This window comes from Mus pahari, chromosome 12, assembly GCF_900095145.1.
Source record: "Mus pahari chromosome 12, PAHARI_EIJ_v1.1, whole genome shotgun sequence".
Classification (NCBI taxonomy): domain Eukaryota; kingdom Metazoa; phylum Chordata; class Mammalia; order Rodentia; family Muridae; genus Mus; species Mus pahari.
In genome coordinates, this window is record NC_034601.1 from 14,830,680 (window position 1) to 14,835,978 (window position 5,299).

Here is a 5,299-nt window from a genome sequence, read left to right on the forward strand (position 1 = left end):
CTGTTTTTAAATAAATCATAAAATATAGGAAGAAGAACACTTCCTACTCTGCTTCATGCTCTCGCTCTTGTTGATGTTTGAGTCTTTCCTGACTCAACCTTGCTTTAAAATCAGACTGCACAGATATCAATGCAGTAATCTGTTACCCAGTGCTGAAGGTAGGCAGCAATTACATGGTGTTTCCATGAGATGTTGCCAATTTTAATATTAGTTACCATTGCTTAGAATACAACCAAGACCTCAGTAGCCCTGGATTAAAATCCAATGACAAATGCCGTCAGCCTTAAATCCAGCTTTGCACAGGGAACTGCTGCTCTCTCCCTTTTCTCTCTGACACTATCCCCAAACTATCACACAAATCTCTCCCAGCCTTCCTCAAATTTACCCCATCTCATTATCTCAGCTCTCAATAGCATCATACATTCACTGGGACCATGCCAGCTGATCAAAACAAGGAAACAGAGCCCATCCATCCCACCCGAGAGGGCCTTTAATATTTCAGCATAGCTGAAATACAAGAAAAATATCTTAAAACCACGTGTATGAAGATGATGGAGGTACTTAAAGAGGAAATTAATACATACCTTTAAGAAAGCCTAAAAACACAGCACTCCCCACCCCTTCCCCAAGCACACAACCCAGAACACAAGACATGGAAGAATCCCAGGCATTGAAGATACAGTAGAAGAAACAGATACACCAGTCAAAGAAAACCATAAATCTATAAACTACTAAAACAAAACATCTAAGAAGACTGGGGCACTATGGAAAGACAAAACTTAAGAATAAAAGCAATAGTGGAAGAAGAATCTTAAGTCAAAGGCCTAGCAAATAGGTATTTAAAAAAACAGAAACAAAAATTTTCTGATCTAAAATAAAAGATGTCTATAGGGGGAGGTTCCCTAATAATTTCCTGATTGGGTCAATGAAGACAGCAGAAGCCAATCGCTGGGTGAAGATTTAGAGGTGGAATTTCTGGATCCTAGGTGGAAGAGGAGACAATATACAGACAGGGGCTTTCTGGCCAGGCTTGGGAGAGAGGAACATGGACCCTGGGGGCTGTTAGAATCGGTGGTGTTATCTGGGAGAGAGGAGCATGGATATCATGTAGGCTTAGGAGCTATTAGAGCCAGTTGTGGCCTCTGCCACTGGGAGTATTCTGATATAAGATAGCTGATGAGTTTAGGACAATAGATTCAGCACCCAGTGGTTGTGTTATCTGGCTGGCCTAAAAATAATAAGGCTGTCTAATGTTTTCCATCTGCAGTTACTCAGGTGGGCAAGAGATAGTGGGCTGCTGGGGTGGTTGGTCAGTGGAATGAGAGCGGTAGCTCCAGGCATTCTCAGGAGGGATGGTTGTTGGGTGGCCTAGTAGAACCAGCTGGAGAAGTGTGCTGGTTGGAAGTGGAGCCAGCCATGGTGAGATCTTTGAGCTAAGTTGTAAGCAGCTGTGATACTGGGCAAGGAGACCAGGCTAGGAGCAAGTGTGCTTTTTAAAATCGCAAGAAATAGATGCCTATAAATGTACAAGAAGCATATAGAACAGCAAGTAGATCAGGCCGTAAAATAAAATTCCCTAACTACATAATAATCAAAATTCTAAACATACAGAACAATGAATTTATGTATGTATGTATGTATGTATGTATGTATGTATGTATATCCCCAATGCTGTCCCCTCCTGGCCCTCCTTACAGAGTATCTCCCCATTCCTCATCTCCTTCTTCTCTGACATGGTGGGACCCACTAGGTCTACCTCTACCCTGGTATATCAAGCATTTGCAGGATTAGGTTCACCCTTTCCCACTGAGGCCAGACAAGGCAGTCCTGTTGGGAAATGGATTCCATGGTTAGGCTACAGATTTAGGGACATCCCCAGCTCCAGTTACTGGGAGATCCACATGGAGACTGAGCTGCACATCTGCTGCAAATATGCCCGGGTGCTTGATTTGGCCTTTATCCTTTTTGCTTGGTGCCTCCATCTCTGTTAGAGTTCCCAGGGGTCCAGGTTATTTTCTCTATTAGTCTTTCTGTGGGGGATCTAATGCCTTAAGAGCCTTCAATTCTTCCTTCAACTCTTCCATGAGAGTCCCTCAGTTCCATCCAGTGTTGGTTGTGGGTATCTGTATCTGTTTCAGTCAGGTGTTGGGTAGAACCTATCAGTGAATAGTTACTAATCTCCTGTATACAAGCATAACAGAATGCCATTAACAGTGTCAGGGACTGGTGTTTGCCCATGAGATGGTCTCAATTTGGACCAGTTATTGGTTGGTCATTTCTTCAGTCTCTAATCCATCTTTGTCCCAGCATTTCTTTCAGACAGGACAAATTTTGGGTGAAAAGTTTCATGGGCGGTTTGGTGTCTTTATACCACCACTGGGGGTCCTGTCTGATGACAGGAGGTATCCTGTTCATGTTCCATGTCCCCACTGTTAGGTATCTTAGCTAAGATCAGCTGCATTGACTCCTGGGAGCCTCCCCCATTCCAGGTCTCTAGAACTTCCTTGAGATGCCCTCCATTCCCTGACCCTTGCCAGCTACAGATTTCCATTAATTCTTCTGGCCCTCTGGTCTGTTCTCCTGTCTCTCCCTATATCCGATCCTGACATCCGAATTCTTCCCATTCCCTCTCCAACCCAGTTACCTCCCTCTTTCTACCTCCTATGACTATTTTATTCCCCCTTCTAATTGAGATTCAAGTATTCTTGTATGAGCCTTCCTTCATGTTTAACTTCTACTGGTGTGTGGAGTATAGTGTGAGTATCCTGTGCTTTATGGCTAATATCCACTTATCAGTATATTTATACTGTGCATGTCCTTTGGGGTCTGCGTTTGGGTTACCTAACTCAGGATGATATTTTCTAGTTCCATCCACTTGCCTGTAAAATTTATGATGTTCTTGTTTTTAATAGTTGAATAGTATCCCATTGTGTAATTGTACCATATTTTCTAAATACATTCTTCTGTTGAAGAATATCTGGGTACTTTCCAGTTTCTGGCTATTATGAATAAAGCTGCTATGAACATACTGGAGCACATGTCCTTGTGGTATAGCTGCATGTGAGAAAATGCAAATAGAACCATATTTATTACCCTGCACAAACTTAAGTTCAAGTAGGTCAAGGATCTCAACATAATGCCTAAATCTAATATACTAAATCTAATAGAAGAGAAGGTAAGAAGTATCCCTGAATGCATTGGTACAAGAGACAATATTGTGTGCAGCATCATGCTACCACCCTTTGCTCCTAGAGGTGGGCTGTGTTACCAGTCCCCACCTGGCTTCTCTTGAATCCTCAGACAAAAGATATACACACAGTTTGTTTCTTTACAACTTGCTTTCTTGGCACAATTTCTGGGCACTGATATCTCCTGCCTAGAAAAGTGTGCCCTTACCAATTTATTATCTCCATATCTCCACGTGCCCTAAACTTCAGTGGCTAGTCCCACTTAGCCCCGTCAAACATCCCTAGCCACCTGCTTATAGTTGTGGCCATAGAATCCTGCTCCCCCCCTGAGACCTCACGTGGTTGCTATGTTCATCTCTCCTTCCTTTCATTTGCATTTTCCTCCTGGGACCTAGAAGTCCTGCCTGTACCTTCCATCCAGCAAGTGGTCCACAGCTTTCTTTACTGACAAATCAAGAACCAATTGGAGAACAGGACCATAGCATCGGAACTGCCCTTCAGACAATTTCCTGGATAGAACACCAAATGGCTCAGGTTCTAAGATCAACAATTGATAAATGGGACCTAATGAAATTGAGAAGCTTCTGTAAGGCAAAGCACATTGTCAATAGGACAAAATGGCAGCCTACAGATAGGGAAATGATCTTCATTAACCCTACATTGACAGAGGGCTTATATCTGAAATATATAAAGAACTCAAGAAGTTAAACTACAACAAACTAAATAGCCCAGTTATAAATAGGGTAGAGAGTTAAACAGAGAATTAACAACAGAGGAACCTTGAATGGCAAGAAGCACTTTAAGAAATGTTCTCCACCCTTAGTCATCAGGGAAGTACAAACAAAATGACCCTGAAATTCCACTTTACACCAATCAGAATGGTTAAAATATAAACCTTAAGCAACAGCATATGCTTATGAGGATGTGGAGAAATGGAGACATTCCTCCATTGCTGGGAGGATTGCAAACTGATACAATCACTCTAGAAATAAATTTGGTTGGTTCTCAGAAAATTGGAATTAGTTTTACATGGAGACCCAGCTATACCTCTTCTGGGCATATACCAAAAATATGTTCCACTGCACCACAAAGAAAGTATTTTAAAAGCTGAGAGGGAAAAAGATTAAGGAACACATTAAAGCAGACATATTAGAATTACACATGATTTCTTAATGGACACTCTAAAAGCCAGAGGACTTAGACAGATGTTCTATATACCCTAAGAGACTACAGATGCTGGTTCACACTATCATCTCCAATAACAATTTTAGTCAGTGTAGAGATAATAAGATATTTCATGGTAAAGCCAAATTTAAAGATCATCTAGCTACAAATTTAGCCCTATAGAAAGTGTTACATGTGAAAGGCCAACCCAAGAACATTAACTGCACTCCTAAAATCACAGGCATTAAATAATTTCATACCAACAAAATCAGAAGGGAAACATGTACACACACATACACACACACACACACACACACACACACACATACTACTACTACTACTACTACTACTACTACTACTACTACTACTACTATTACCACTACACCACATGTACCATGACCAAAATAACAGGAATCCCCAATTATTGATCATTGATATCTCTCAATATCAATAGTCTGGATTCCCCAATCAAAACACATTAACAAAATACATGGATCCATCCTTCAACTGCATCCAAGAAATGTACCACAACATAAAGATAGAGTTTAGGGTAAAGTGTTGGGTAAAGATATTCAAAGAAAATATATCTAAGAAGGAAGCTGATATAGCCATTTTAATATATAATAATATTCAATTCAAACCCACACAAACCAAAAGAGATATGAAAGGATATTATGTACTTATTAATCAAAGGAAAAAGCCACCAACATGACATATAAGTTCTTTTTTTTAACAGATAAGTTAATTGTACAATATTAAGGATTCATATTTTCAAGTTAGTCGAAACTAAAAAAATTAGGTGACTGTCTACTGCAAACTTCACCTTCACTTCCAACCATTTAAAATGACTTGACTTCAGTCAAGTGGAAACAAAAAGAACTATTCAAAGAATCAACCAAACCAGGAGCTGGTTCTTTGAGAAAATCAACAAGATAGATGAACCCTTA